The sequence below is a fragment of the Paroedura picta genome, chromosome 2, assembly GCF_049243985.1.
Source record: "Paroedura picta isolate Pp20150507F chromosome 2, Ppicta_v3.0, whole genome shotgun sequence".
In the NCBI taxonomy this organism is placed as follows: Eukaryota; Metazoa; Chordata; class Lepidosauria; order Squamata; family Gekkonidae; genus Paroedura; species Paroedura picta.
In genome coordinates, this window is record NC_135370.1 from 22,858,525 (window position 1) to 22,874,761 (window position 16,237).

The following is a 16,237-nucleotide window of genomic DNA, read 5'->3' on the forward strand; positions in this document are numbered from 1 at the left end:
GTTAGATCTATTGTATTGGTGCCACCCTCTTCTGAATATTATTCTCCCCACCAGGCTGAACTTGGGAGAAGTCAGGTAACTAAGATCAGAATTGTGACCACCGCCGCTATATGTTATATGTAACTTTTGTTGATGTAAATTGGGGTTTTTATGGGGATTTTATTGTGTTTTAACTATTTACGTTGTAAACCGCCCTGAGACCTATTTGGAGAAGGGCGGTCTAAAAATTAAATAATAATAATAATAATAATAATAATAATAATAATAATAATCTGCTCTTGCAGAAGGTTTGGAAGCTCAGCCACTGCTCAACATTATCAGATCCCAATTGATTGATGCCAGGATCCAGCAAGCAATGCATGCCTGCAGCCCCCAAGCCAAAAACAGATTGATGCAGAAGTACTGCAGGAGTATAGCCCGTCCTGGACTATGGGCATATGTTTGCTGATGACAATTGATTGGAGGAATGGGGAAAAGAATTCCTGACCTCTATCCTATTTCCAAGGACTCCTCCCTGGAGAAAGTACTGGTGCTTCAATTTCTTGTGGTTTAATTTCCCTGGAAAGGCTTTGGCCTAAGACACAGGTTCTCAGTTTGTACTTCCAACAGATTCCCTCTGAGCAAAAACGAGATTCCACTTTCACATTCCCATTGCAGATGTTAACTATGAATGTTTATGGGTCACATTCTGCAGTGCATGTATTTTCATGCAGGATCACAGTTTCAAAGTAAAGCCCCTTGAATTTGGCGGTATTTCATAGCTTTAGGAAACTTTTGGCCAAAAGAGGGGGCCTGGTACATTTTATTACATCTTCGCATTAACCTTTTTAAAAAAAGAAAAATTCAAAGCGCAAAAAAAGAACTGGTAGTCATATTGCAAACAGGTTTCTTTTGCCCATATCATCACAGGTATAGCCAATAGATTATGATTCAACCGGGGGCCTTACTAGAGCTCCAGACATCAAATGTATCAGTTTTCTCCAGTGGCAATGACTCATTTGCATTAATGAAAATTCATCCATCATTTCAACAGTGTATCCGTTAAAAAGAATAATTCCAAGGTAAAAGGTAAAGGTATCCCTTGTGAAAGCACCAAGCCATGCCTGACCCTTGGGGTGACGCCCTCCAGTGTCTTCTTGGCAGACTCAATACGGAGTGGTTTTGCCATTCCCTTCCCCAGTCATTACCGTTTACCCCCCAGCAAGCTGGGTACTCATTTTACCGACCTCAGAAGGATGGAAGGCGGAGTCAACCTTGAGCCGGCTGCAGGGATCGAACTCCAAGGTATGTCATTGTAATTCTGGAAGAAGTGCTGACCTGCCAGTGGATAGAGAGAGAGATGAATCTCCATAGGGAGAAAGGTCCAAAGTTTCAACACAGTGACCAAAAAGGCCCTTGCTCAGGTTGCCACCCCACTAGCCACAGAAGGCAGGGGAACCCAAAGCACCACCTCCACAGGTGACTGGAATAAACAGGTAGGTTCGGCCAACAGATGGTAGCTCTTAGAAGCACCTTAAGTTGGGCTCGGAAACAACTTAGAAGCAAGAGCCTTAGCCTTAGGGGAGGACAGTATAAAAGTGTAATGGAAGGAAGGAAGGAAGGAAGGAAGGAAGGAAGGAAGGATCAATCTGATCCACTGAGCCACTATTCTCTATACATCGCCAGCTATTCTTTCCTTTGATGAGAAGCTTCTCCAGAAGACCTCCCCCTCCCCCCGTCCTCATCTTCATGGTGACACTGGCTGCCCAGCCTCCATGCCACCTCACAATGTGCCCAGGCCTGGGGGAGCCAGGGCAGCACAGGCCCACGTGGCCACCACTCTGCAACTGCCCATGCCTCCTCAGGTAGCACAGTGGTGGCCCAGCCTCCTCCCACAATGGTATGTGCTGCCCCAGCCGTCCACATGCTGTGGTGCCTTACAGCTGCCCCAGCCTCTTACGTTGCACTCCCTTGGGGGATGTCACATTTCTACCCATTTTCGTCTCAGGGGCTGCACCAGAAGATGTGTTCCACATCAAAAAAGAGAGAGAGGGAGGGAGGGAGGGAAATGCAGCTTATTTGATATCCTATAAAATTTATTTAAGGAGTTGGGAGAGCAACCAAGTTTCCAGGAATATGACAGCTTGCCACAGTTTTGAACGAACTATGAAACTTCGATAAACGTGAGTGAAATGTGTTGCATGGTGTTCGCATATCTGACCAGCATTTCTGTTATACTCGTCCCTTTGTAACTAAGGAAGGTTATACACTATGAATCCTCATCCTTCATGCACCCTAAATCGCAGAATAATGAAGAACTTGGGTGTTTCCATCTTTTTTTCTCCTCCTTCCTCAAACAAATGTTTTGTTGCCCTGTAAGATACACAGCACAAAAATCTGAAACTTCAATTTTTCAGGGTATACACTTTCCCCCCCGCAATAACCCAACTACATATGTTCTTTTCCTTTTGTTCTTCAGCAAAGCAAATGTTCATTCTCAATTAAGCAAACATGCATTTGAAGAACAAATGCCAAGGCTTCCAAAGTTTACAATTAAAGCATATAGGATTCCACAGCCACTCTAGTGCAATCAGTCACTGTGATGAAAAGACCCACAACTATGCTTTAAGGTTAGCCAACAGCAGAGAGCTACATGTTTAAATCCATGATGGTTACTCTCCCAAATGACAGCGTAGACTGCCAGCTAGGATAATGCCTCCTTGCCAGGCAGCCCAAGCTGTCATTTTTGCTGCCTCACAGTTGTGGCCATCTTGCCAAGCAATTTCTTGAGAAGGCTGGAGTTAAAAGCCCTTATGCTCAGAATACATTTTCAGTCCTTGGGTGAGGGTAGCTTACCTGTTCGTCGAGAGTTACAGGACCCTTCAAATGATCCACACTTGAAACTTCATGGCGCTTGGCCATTTCCAGAATGTTCTGAGGAAACTTTGAAGGGCTCTCTAAGGAGATCCTGGTGGTCAGCCAGGAATATTAGGGTTGTCATCAGGGCCTTCTTTGAGGAGCTGCCCTGGAAACTCAGCCGGTGGCCAAACACAGCCGCTGGCTTGTTGATGAGGTGATCCTGCCATGTGTACATGATGCCACTTTTATCAGCTACCAGTTTGCTTTGGGGCTTCATTCAAACCACTCTTAAAGGCCTTCATGGTATCCTGAGGAACAGCTTGCCTGTTCAGGTCAACTGGCAAAGACTTTCAGCTAGGGTTGCCAATTTGCCATCTCCAGATTGGGAAATTCCTGGAGATCTATGGGTCGAGTTTGGGTAGAGGAGGGATCTTGGTGGATCTCAGTGGTGTACTTAGGGCAGCCCACTAAAACCCAGCCATTTCACCAGATTCTGCTGTCCAACTGTACTCTGGACATGGGTCCCCAGGGTGGGAGCATACAAGGAATCCCACTCACTTCTATGTTTTTGCTGCTGGAACATAATTTGGACATTTGAATAGTGGCCTTCATGTGCAGCAATGTAAGGTGGTACCACCTGATCTGGATTTCTAAGCTTCAGGTAGAAAGCTGGCTTTAGTGTTTTGTGCTGCTTGTTTACACTGACATGCTGTACTTAATAAAGTCTGATTATAATTTTTTTAACTAAAATCCTTCTAATAAACAATATATATAAAGCGTATTGCTCTTGTCTGCCATTTCCAGCTGCCTGTGGGGGATGAGAAGCGCAAAAAGGCAGCAGATGAAAGTGAGACAGCAAAAAGGTGAGGAGGGGCTTGGAGGCACCATAATGTTTAGCGCTACACCATTCAGCTGGCATAACGCTATATAGTCTTATGTGCGGAAATTCCCAGTCTACTGCCCACTGGATCCTGATCTTTGATGATGATGATGATGATGATGATGATGATGATGATGATGATGATGATGATGATGATGATGATATCCGTTCAGTCGTGTCTGACCCTCAGCGATTCTATAGGAAAGTCTTTGCCATGCGCCCCTTTCTCTGACAGCTTCTTTTAGTTGGTTCATGGTCATCCCTGTGTCAGCTTTGATCGTGTCGAGCCAGCAGATCCTTTGACGACCACGTTTCCTTTTGCCGCTGACCATGCCGAGCATGATAGATAGATAGATAGATAGATAGATAGATAGATAGATAGATAGATAGACAGACAGACAGACAGACAGACAGACAGACAGACAGACAGACAGACAGACAGACAGATTAAATCTCCATTAAGTACATAACGTTAGGGCACAGAACACTCCAAAATTTGTCTGAAGAATGTTGGAGTAGTCAGTTGCGGCTCAAAACACCCTTTGTTGCCTATAGAAACATTATGGAATTCTTCTGTTTCTTGAAACCACTTAGCTGTTGTTTTTATATGGAAACAATTAAATGGAGCCTGCAGGAGTGTTCGAAGGAACATTGTCTTGTGCTGTTTAACCTTCCAGGAGCTGATGGAGACATCACTGTCTCACAAAACTGTGACTCTCGAGCCCCAACAAGACTTTTAAAAATGTTCTGTACTATACTGTAGGCTTGTGTGTGTGTGTGTGTGTGTGTGTGTGTGAGAGAGAGAGAGAGAGAGAGCTAAAAACACTGAGAAAATTTCAATTGCATCTGTTGTATGGTACAGCAAGTGCAGAATCAACATAAACACCTGGAACACACAAGGACCAAAAAACAGACATGTTTCAATCCCTGGGGGGCCTCCTCAGTGGTCAAATCCGTTTAAATGCACTTGGCAGTAAAAAAAAAATCTAGAACTGATATGTGTTGATATAAGAATGTCTAATATGGAGCCCACCTCATGAAATTCAGTGCAAAAGCTCCCACTCTCAGTGTCATTAGGCCAATGATGACGGCCAAACAGGAACCTCCTTGTTCGGAGGCAGTGTACCCTGAATACTGCCCCTGGCTGTGGGGCAACAACAGAGGAGGTCTTCAGCATCTGCACCCATCTTGTGGCCTTTCCAGGGGCAATTGGGGAGAAGCAAGAAACGGGGCTAGACAGATCTTTGGTCTGTCCCAGCAGAGTTCTTGTGTTCTTGAGTCTGACGTGCCTTGGCTCAAAGAACACTCTGGTGTGCAAGAAAGAGCAGTGCTCCTTATCCAACCTGGCATGGCTTCCGAGCGTCGGTCTTTTGTCCTTTGGCTAACTCCCATCTGTTCTCTAAGTGCTGAGAGACCTGGAAGAGAGAGGAGGGGAAGGTGTGGTCGGCCTCTTCTTTTCTTTAGGAACACCAAGCCAATCGTGACATCTCACGAAGGGTGGGGAAACGATAAGAAAAGCAGTGGCCTTCATCAAATAACGGATGAAGGACTGAAAGAACAGGCCTGAGGTAAAATTTGGTTTGAATGAAACGGAAAAGACTCCCTGTAGCATTTTACAGATTACCAGGGCTATTTCAGTGTTGACGGTGTCCCAGGACTCTTGTTCCACAGCAAATGACCATGGCTGCCTTTGCCATATGTCAAAGTTTCTTGGCTCGTCACTCCATTTACTGAGTAGTTATTGCGACAGAGGGAAGACCTCGGTTCTGTCCACCCACTCACAATCATCATTAAAGGTAAAGGTATCCCCTGTGCAAGCACCGAGTCATGTCTGACCCTTGGGGTGACGCCCTCCAGCGTTTTCATGGCAGACTCAATACGGGGTGGTTTGCCAGTGCCTTCCCCAGTCATTACCATTTACCCCCCAGCAAGCTGGGTACTCATTTTACCGACCTCGGAAGGATGGAAGGCTGAGTCAACCTTGAGCCGGCTGCTGGGATTGAACTCCCAGCCTCATGGGCAAAGCTTTCAGACGGCTGCCTTACCACTCTGCGCCACAAGAGGCTCTTACAATCATCATTATATGTAAATATATACAACCATTATAAGCAGTTTAAGAAGATCGAGGTCGGACAAATATTAGATCTGCAGTTTGAGCTGTCACGTCTTTATGGCAAATCGTAACATTATTGCTGCCTTCTCAGTCAAGTCATCAAAGAAGAAAATCATGTGGCTCAACAATCGCATAGGCGTTCCAATAAGCTGACTTAAATGTATTTCAGTCTTTCGTTTAATCTGGAAGACACGATATGCCTTCACATCATAAAGCGGAGTAAGATGAAAAATATCTTCTCACTAATGTCAAAGATCGGATATGATCCAGTTTCGCAAGTCTTCCTCAGCTCATTCGTAAGTTACTGTGAAGTACAAAAATTGAAGGAGTTACAGTAGGTTAAGCCCCGACCGTCTTGTAATTGTGTGTGATTACTTTCTCAGTTAAAGCTCCTGTAAAAAACAATACCTTCATCTGGTCAGATTAATAATGCTAAAGAATGCCGTTTCAGCAACTGTTCGCAACTAGATTTGGCCATTTCACACAGTAAAATCCAGTTGCAAAGTGGATTGCTGGGATGTATTTCTTCTGTGATGGCTCAGTCGGTAAGACACTTACCTGGGGATCACAGCTTTGTGGGCTCAAGATTTGTTGGGGGGGGGTCTTCTTAATTCCCCTTCCCCCTACACATACACTTTTACTTTTGAAAAAATCATGTTTTAAAAATAGCAACCATTTTTAAATTGTAATTATTATTTTTGCTTTTGAAAAGCTCATGCTTTAAAAATGGTCCATTTACTTTTCAAAAGCAAAAAACAACAAGAACAACACTCCTATGTGGGGGAGGGGAGAATAAGACATCCCCTAGCAAGGCTTGAACCTACAAAGCTGTGACTCTCAGGAAAATGCCTTACTGACTAAGCCACCAGAGGTATATTATACCTAAGATCTATATAAGGTCAGGTTTTCTAGCATTTTCTTTCTTTTTTATTTTTCAAAGAAAGAAAAATAATAGCTCTCCAGGGTCTCTGGTAGATGTCGTTCCCATCACCTCCTACCTGGGCCTTTTAAACTAGAGATACCAGGGATTGAACCTGGAACCTTCAGCATGCTAAGCAGAGGCTCTATCACTAAACCAAAATGGCTTTCTGAATGAAGCTGCTCTATACTGAATCAGACCATCCACCGAGCTCAAGATTGTCCATTCAGACTGGCAGCAGTTCTCCAGGGACTCGGGCAGAGTTCTTTTTCATCACCTACTACTTGGTCCTCTTAACTGGAGATGTTGGAGATTGAACCTGGGACCTTCTGCATGCGAAGCTGATGCACCACCACCAAGCCCTCTTGCAGCTTAGTAAAGTGCCTGAGTTAGGGAAATAAGATGGTCCCAGTTCATACTTCTGACTAAATTACACGGCTTAGGGGCAAGGAGAAATTTGCTGCAAGGAGGTTGATGTCTACCAGGAAGGTCTCTGGAGTCGAAGTCGACCCTGAAGCAATAGCTTGCTCAGCAAGCCCTGAGGAGAAAGGCCAAATCGCATTTCCTTCCATCTTTCCAGTTAATAAATTGGTTGTGAATGAAACTCACCACAGCTGTTCTATGCCAGGTTATATCAGCACCATTCCATGTGGAGTTTGTCTGCCCGTCATCCACACACTCCGTTTTTAGACACCGGAAGATTTTTTTGTGTCTGCATCTGAGACAGCCAGGGGTGGGATGGAGGGATGATGACTGGCTTCTTCTAGAGATGCTGCACTCAACCAGAGAGGTCAGAACATCTGCATTGTGTCCATCTGCTTCACCAAACCACAAAAATGGAACTGGCAGAGGTCAGGCAGACGGCAGCCAACTGACCCTTGCTTGATGTTCCGGATATAAAACATGACACCACTTGGCTTCTAGTCAAAGTAGATTGAGCAGGCCAAGCTTAGAACCAGAATGAGGGACATGGGAAAGAGGAGAAGTGGAAAGGCCAGCGGTTTAAGGGCTCAAACCACATACTGGTACATACTGGGCCCCACCGGGAGAGGGTAGGGAGAGAGACCTTGGCTCCCGTTTCTCCTGTAACAGAAGAATTTCCTTAAAAAGCTATTGCACCAACAGCATGACTTCACGTCCAGATCTGGAACTGATATCAGTCCTCTCTAGGAATTGTCATAAACTTTTGCTGTTTTTCACCATAAAGTTTTTGACAATTCCTAGAAGGTATTGCATCTGGATTTCCCCTAGAAGTGATGTCATCCTTTTGGCAGTGGCCACCCTCATCCCTAGCCTCTCACTGGTCGCCAGGTCCTTCCTGACAACCCTTGTAAAAACAGTTGGGTGTAGCGCCATCCCAAGAGGGCCTTTCCACTTTGTGCAAGCGTTTGTAGACACAAGGAAGGAACGCAGGCGTTTTGGCTTTGGGTTAAGTCCATCTTGTCTCCACCATCACTTTCTATGCCTGTAGGACATTTCTTACCCTGCTTTTCACCAATAAGGCATTGATGCTTTGCCCAGTCATAATACTGAGTGCAGTCAATACATTTCCCAAGCAGTATATTGCAAATAAATAAATAAAGAAGCTTATATGTATTTATTACATGTATTTAATTACATTTATTGCAGTCGCTCCAGTTCCCATTCAGGCTGCAGTCCAAGGACAGAAAGATGCCTAACCTAAAGAGCCCTTTCCTCACCACAAATGGCTGGCCTATCTGGCATCAGGTGTGTGGGAGGCTGAGAGCATGGCCTCTACAAGAGGGACCTGCAGAGATGTGTATCTACAAGAGGGACCTGCAGAGTTGTGTACCTTGGGCTCGCCACAGCACTGGGAAAACTGCTCTGACTGAGCAGGAATATCAGGGCTCTCTCAGCCTCACATCCCCCACAGGGAAGGCAGTTGGAAGCCGCTTTGAGACTCCTTCAGGTAGAGAAAAGCGACATATAAGAACCTGATGGAGCTATCAATATTCTGCAGGACCTGTAAGATGGATCTTTTTTGCCAGGTGTCAGGATCAGTGCCTGCTTGCTGCCATGAATTATTAGATTGGCCTGGGTTTCTCCATGTTTGCTTAGCCTATATTTTACCTTTCGCTTTTGGGTCTTTGGTAACTTCGACCCTCTGTGTTTTTAGCTGCCTGCCTGAAATCGAAACCTGTCTGCTGTACCCTGCTATCATGATTTGCTGTGAACTATTTGTCTTTTGAACTGGCCGAAAGGCCTGCTCTGTGTAACAAAAGTAGTTATCTTGTCAGTAGGCGCCAGGGTGCCCAAGGACGTGCGAGAAGTAACACTCCCTGGTTATTGCACCTGGTGCTCCTCTCCCCCCTCCCTTGGGAACCTTCAAGTTTTGGGCGGGAGAATTGCCTTGATAAGGGATGGCTAATGTAACGTTTGGCAGAATTGACTTTTCCAGTTTAGGTGTCTGAAGTAACTTCTCAATAAACACTTTCTTTTCATAGAAGCTTGTTGTGAGTTCTTGCTGCACTTGACACCAGGCTTTTGGTTGAGGCTAGTGAGGAAGAGTCCCTAAAAAAAATTTTTTGTAATCTATTGGGTTGTACTAGAGGACAGATGCAGTTAGGATAGGTGATCCACTGACTGGTGTAGGGGAGAAATGGGGCTCCGCCATGTGATGGAAATTTTAGATTGTTTTAGTAGTTTACTGGGGTTTATGGCAATTGTTGTATTTTAGTCTTTTATCTTGATGTAAGCCGCCCTGGGCTGATTATTTCAGGAGGGGCGGGGTATAAATTAAAATATGAATGAATGAATGAATGAATGAATGAATGAATGAATGAATGAATGAAGAGAAAATGGCTGCTTTGGAGGGCGGAACTTACTGCTGAACGTCCTTCCTTCCCCACACTCTGCTGTCCTCAGGCTCCACCCCCAAAATCTGCAGGTATTTCCCAACCCAGAATTGGCAACCCAATTCCTTGCAACTCCCATTCCTTGACTTGAACCATTCCCCAGTTATCCACTTGAAAAAAATTAAATAAGGAAAGGAGTCTGTGTAGCCATAGTGGTCATGCTGGGTCACCTGAGACTCAGGAATAAAGGAAGTCGTCAGCTATTCTGAACCCAGCAGTAGGCTAAGAATCCTGAAATGATGAAAGGAGATAATATTGTCTGTCTGCCTTTTGTTCTGCATGCATTCACCCTGTTCTGGAGGCAAGCAGGGAGGAAGTGTGCTCAAAGAAGCAGGAAGTCTCCAACTAAGCCAATCAGGACGCTGGAGATTATTTTTAAAATAACAGGAAATTCCTATTCTACCTATGCTCAATACACATCTCCCCTGATAAGATAATCTTTTGGATCATGTACACTACAGAGCGTGTGTATTCCAACACTTGTGAATGGAAGCAAGAAGAGTTCTCTCCCATTAGAAATTGAGATACCTTGAAGGGGAAGTATACAGTTCTTGTTTTGCTGATTATAAGTACACCAGGGGCTTCAGTCTGCACAGCTTTAATTACAAATATTTAATGAGTAGCCAAGGCTAAAAGGCATGATGGAACTGTTCCTACACAGATACAAGCAGGAACACGGCAGTGATAACCACAAGACCCACAATTTCAATGTTTCACCAGTATAAACATCATTGGTATGAAACAGAATCTTCAGTCCCCTCCCCCCCCCAGCAGAAACGACTGTGACTGTCTTAAACAACTGGGACATCCAAGGGCTTGGTACAATGAGATGAAACTGTCAAATAATCATCATTAAGTTGTACATTACACACTGGTGTTATAAAAAGGGTATACCATGCTATAGGGTTGCCAACTCTGGGTGGGGAGGTTTAGGGGTGGAGCCTGAGCAGGATAGGGTCTATGGAGTGCAGAGCCCACAGCAAGGGATAATGCCTACTGTCGTAAGAACATAAGAGAAGCCATGTTGGATCAAGCCAATGGCTCATCCAGCCCAACACTCTGCTTCACACAGTGGCCAAAAGCCAAGTGCCATCAGGAGGTCCATCAGCCGGACCTGAACTCCACAAGCCCTTCCACTGTGGCCCCCCAAGCACCAAGAATACAGAGTATCACTGCCCTAGACATAAGAACATAAAAGAAGCCATGTTGGATCAGGTCAATGGCCCATCCAGTCCAACCCTCTGCTTTACACAGTGGCCAGTACCCAGGTGCCATCAGGAGGTCCAACACCGGGACCAGAACTCCAAAAGCCCTCTCATTGTGGCCCCCAACCCCTCCCCCCTCATATAGTGTATTCCATTTACACCTTTTGGCTTATAGCCACTTATAGGCCACTGCTCCATATGTTTGTTCAATTCACTCTTGAAGCTGCCTATACTTATAGCTGCCACCACTTCCTGTGCCAGGGAATTCTACATGTGAATTACTCTTTGTGTGAAGTACTTCCTTCAATCTGTTCTCAATAGGCTGACTACAGGTAGCCTTTAGAAGGGAATAGTACCCTTCACATTTCTTAGTCATCCCCTCATTTTAATAAAAACATGTATTTTGTCCCCTTTTTCATAAAGGGTATATACTTGCTGTGGCCTTAGTTTTTGCTTTTGCTAATGTAACCTGTGTCATTTTCATTTAGATTTGATTTCTGTTAAATGGTTGGAATTTGGGCCTATGATGCAAAAGGTCATGGAGCATGAGCAGTTTGTAAATTTGCAGTCACAGGAGCCCCTTTTGGCCTGGGGGGGGGGGAGAGAGGGAGAGGGAGAAGGAGAAGGAGAAGGAGAAGGAGAAGGAGAGGGAGAGGGAGAGGGAGAGGGAGAGGGAGAGGGAGAGGGAGAGGGAGAGGGAGAGGGAGAGGGAGAGGGAGAGGGAGAAGGAGAAGAAGGAGAAGGAGAAGGAGAAGGAGAGGGAGGAGGAGGAGGAGAAGGAGAAGGAGAAGGAGAAGGAGAAGGAGAAGGAGAAGGAGAAGGAGAAGGAGAAGGAGAAGGAGAAGGAGAAGGAGAAGGAGAAGGAGAAGGAGAAGGAGAAGGAGAGGGGGGTTTTAAAATGAGAGAGACTTTAAAATGTTGATTTATTTGCAGGCATGCAATGGACCCTGGGGATACTTTAAGAAAAGTTTCCCGTAATTAGACATGGTTAAAAACCCTTTCCCCCTAGCTGAGTTATTCTGGCCCACGTCTACCTAAATTTTTTCATGGGTTCTGCCACTGAAGAATAATGGTAAGCTCAATATATTTATGAGACCTTTTTTTTAACCATCTTACCTTCATGAATACAGAACACTTAACTCCTGTCCCATTTTCGGCATACCAATGTTCCCTTTTTGTATCAAGGAAATACGGTCAGCCTATTTCTAAACCATCTCCATTGGATATAATGGAGGGATGGGGGCACTCCCTTCGAGAGCCCCTAGACGTGGACCCCTTGGACCAATCATTTTGAAATTTGGAGGGGAGTCCGGGGAGAGCCTCCCAGAGCTACCATGAAAGTTTGGAGGATGTACCTAAAAACCCCAGGCCCCAGGAAAGACAAGAATGTTGACATTCCCATTATAGTCTATGGCACCGTTTACTTCCATTGGCGCCAAAGTGGCCAAATCGGACCCTTGGTGCACAAGCCTACTCGTGATCCCATAAGAGGTGGCCTTCAAAAGCACTACGCATATATGATTCTATGCATAAGCATTGCAACGGAGAGGTATGATTTTTTTTTTTAAGTTAGCGGGCATCGTGGGACTTTAAACTGTTGGAGAAAGGAGACTGATTTCTTGAATTAATTGACAGGTGGAAGCACAATGCGTATAAGGTGCACTGCTCTCTTCCAGCAGCAGGCGATAAGGGTAAGAAGCGCAAAAAAAAGGCAGACAAAGGCAAGAGAGCAAAAAGGTGAGGAAGGCCGGGGGGCAGGGGGAGATATAATGCACTTTGCCATTCCGCGGGTGCGACGCTCATTTTACCAATGTGCGGAAATGCCGCTATGTCCTCGGTTCCAATGATTACCCAGGAGTTCTTGTATTATGAGGAAAGGAGAAAAGTGCTTCTTTCTCTACCTCCACTATTCCATGTATTCTTTTAGAAACCATTATTATGTCCATTCTTTCTTCTATGACTACACAGAACCCTGCTATATTACCCAAATGTCCCATAGCAAGGTCTCGGTTAATTCCTCTTAGCTGAGCCACAAACCACACCATGAACCGAATCAGTGGGCACTGCACAAGAAAGCCCTGGGCTGCATTAAAAGTTCATGGAAGTTCATGACAGGAGACCTCTCGGAAACTTTGGTTCGCAGGGAACAGGGGAACATTCATGACGATTTTGATTCGGTTCATGCCCACAATTTTCGCCAGGTGAGACTGAGTGAGTTTTCACAGAACGGTGATATGCTTAGAGTCACCCATCTGGCTTCATCTGGAGGTGTGGGGAATCAAACCCTGTCGTCCAAATTACAGTCTGCTTCTCTTAATCACTATGCTGGCTTTCAACCTACCTCTCAGGGGCGTGAGTATAGAATGGAGGAGCATAGAATGGAGGAGACCAGAACCACATTTACGGAGGGAAAGGGAGAATTAAAATGGAGCAAAAATGTTAAGATTGTTAAACTCACAGAGATGCTGGGCTGTTTTCTGTGAGGTTCAGGGCCTTAAAGCAATAAAAACATTTAGTAGTTCTTTATGAACATCTAACAGATCCCTAATAATAGCTTTCAAATTATGCAGTGGAATGTATTCACTTCTTCGATAGGTCATGAAATGTTCCTAAGGATGAATGTTCTGGCTGCATTAGCAGGAGTAGGGGAGTAGCCCTCTTTTCTCTGAGAATTCAAAGAATGAGCTTAGATGATGGGCCAAACTAACAGATCTCACCGATCAAAACGGAGGGAGACGGTAACTAGCGTCTGCTCGGGTGACATCCTTGGTCTGGACTGCTGCTCATGGACACTCTTCAAAGCAAATTATTGATAATCTAAAGTGCCTGAGTTTGATGTCTATCAATTTACCGCACTTGTCAAGCCAAAAAAAAAAAATGTTTGCAGATAATTTCAATCAGATTCTATGCTTGCTGTCTTGTATAATCGGGGATTTTTGGCACGGTTGCTCTGGAGTTGTTGGACTGCAAAACAAGTAAGACAAATTTAAATATATGAAAAAATCAGCACAACTTCAATATCTAGTAAGTAGTAAAAAAAAAAAAGTTCTTTAAAACCAGATGCATTTTCACCTAGTGGCTTGATAGAATTTGTGGACACATACATATCATCAAGCTGCAAATTACTCTGAAGCTGTATTTACTCTATTTACTCAAATTACTCTGAAGCTTAGAATCAGGGATACCTTGATTTTTAAATTATTATCATATATTTTTTTAATTTCTAGCCCGCCGCTCCCCGAAGGCTCATGGCGGGTTACACTCGTCCAATGAACCCCACTAAAATCCCATTAAAACGGACATAAAAACATAAAAACAATTTACATAAATAAAAACCCTTAATATACAGCGGCAAAACTCACCCATTGCTAACAAATCCCACTATTTGAGGGGGGGAAGGAAGGAGGAGGGCACAGATGAAATTCACCACTGCCACTTCTATGGGAGGGGTCCAGATCTCCCTGGCCACCCAGCCTCAACCATAGACCTGGTGGAAGAGCTCCGATTTTCAGGCCCTGCGGCATGCCAGAAGCTCCCACAGGGCCCGCAGCTCATCTGGGAGCTTGTTCCACCAGGTTGGGGCCAGGACCAAAAAGGCCCTGGCCCTGGTGGAGGCTAGGTGTGCCTCCCTGGGGCCAACAGAGAATAAAAAGCCCGGTGCAGAAAGTATCCTAGGATTTTGTTGGTCATAAAGGTGTCCTTGAACTCAAATTCTGTTCTGACTCTTCCCAAGTTTATCCCCTACTGGAAATGCCTCTGGCCACCCAAACTGGGTGGGAATATTGTCACCTAACTGGAACACCAGGGAGATCTGTTTGTTCTGGTGGCATTTATGAGACGAAGATGATACGATGCATGCTGTCTTCTCGTTTTGACTGAGCTTGTTGAGCCTTCTATATAAATCTTTCCTTAAAAAAGAAATCTTGCACTGTCTTAACAGTTTACCCAACCTCTCTTGGCTGCATTGTGTGAAGTCAAGCTTGATTTACATCCCTACTGTTTTCGATTAATTTGTCACTTCCTAGTTTGCTCTGGTTGAGGACATTCAAGATAATAAACCTTTGCTGAAGCATCTTGCAATCGGATCCTGTCTTCTTGTGTTGACTTTCAGCAAGGATTCAGGGTGTGATACTCTCCTGGGGAATGCTGAGTGGATGAGGGGAGCAAGGAATTATCAGGGAGTGGGAGAAAGGATGCTTTGGGCTGATCCTGCATTGAGCAGGGGGTTGGACTAGATGGCCTGTATGGCCCCTTCCAACTCTATGGTTCTGTGATTCTGTGAAGGCTTCGCCTATTTCTTGTAGATTGAAAAATGTCAGCCGCCGGGCCGAATGCCGTAGGAAAAAAAAAACTGTCCTTGATAAACAGAACCAGCCAACAACTGGGCATGCAACAATATTCATCCATCTTAACCCATTACCTGGAAGAAAAATTGACAATTTAACTCTTTCTATTTATTTATAATTTGATTTATTGACCACAACCTCTCTACAAGCAGGCTCAGGTCAGATGACAACAAAAGCAGAATGTAGAAATCAAACCTGCGATGCATACTTGGCATGCCAATTCTGGGTTGGGAAATCCCTGGTGATTTGGGAGGGAGAACATGGAGAGGGTAGGATTTATGGGGGGGGAGACCTCAGCGGGTGTTGGAATATTCAAGAGTTACTGTGTTATAATTGAGCGCAATATGAAGAGTGACCTGCAGGGGGCATTTGAGGAGATGTATATTTAACATTGCTTAAGAACTTCCTGATGATTTTCAAATTAGTTCCCCCAATTATTGGCTCCTCCTCAGAAGACTTCCTGCTTTTTGAGCACACTTCCTTCCTGCTTGCCTCAACTGCAGTTGAACAGAAGAATGACTGCAGACAACAGCTAGCTAGCTAGATGGTTAGGTGTGCTGCCCTAGCCGGGCACATGCAGGATGAGTCCAGAGGAATGCACGCTTGCTGAGTCACCCAAGTTCAGAGTGCATACCTGAGAGTATTTACCGGGTCTTATCCAAAGCCTTGACAACCACCGTTCAAAGGAGAACCGAAGGGGGAGTCGTTAATCACACCGAGGTCGATACCGGAGAGTTGTTCAGGAATAAATCAAGTCCACAATACCTATTCGTAGTCAGTCGTCATATCCAGGGTCGTCAGGCTGGGAATCAGTCAAGCAGAGCTTCGCTTAGGTGTAGGTAAACCAGAGCCGGGTCAAGGTAACAGGCAAGCTTGTGCAAAAGTTGCATCCACGCTGAGAAGCACTTTTGCTGTGCTTAAATGCAGGCTGAGCTGACAGGCTAAGTGGTTGCACCTGGTACTCAGTCTCCGTCCATTGAATCAGCCCCACCTGGGCCCCATCTAGCTTCCTCCCTTGCTCTAAGCTGAGCACTTTGACGGTGTGCTGTCAACGCCACTC

General features: G+C 45.0%; 1 long non-coding RNA gene across 1 annotated transcript; it reads left to right on the forward strand.

Annotated features, from left to right (window-relative positions):
- The first annotated feature begins 1,833 nt into the window (after window positions 1-1,833).
- LOC143828614 (uncharacterized) lies at window positions 1,834-12,517 on the forward strand. The gene is made up of 3 exons (XR_013227765.1): window positions 1,834-1,879; window positions 2,085-2,162; window positions 12,467-12,517. It is a non-coding gene; the product is annotated as an uncharacterized LOC143828614 (long non-coding RNA).
- Window positions 12,518-16,237: the final 3,720 nt, after the last annotated feature.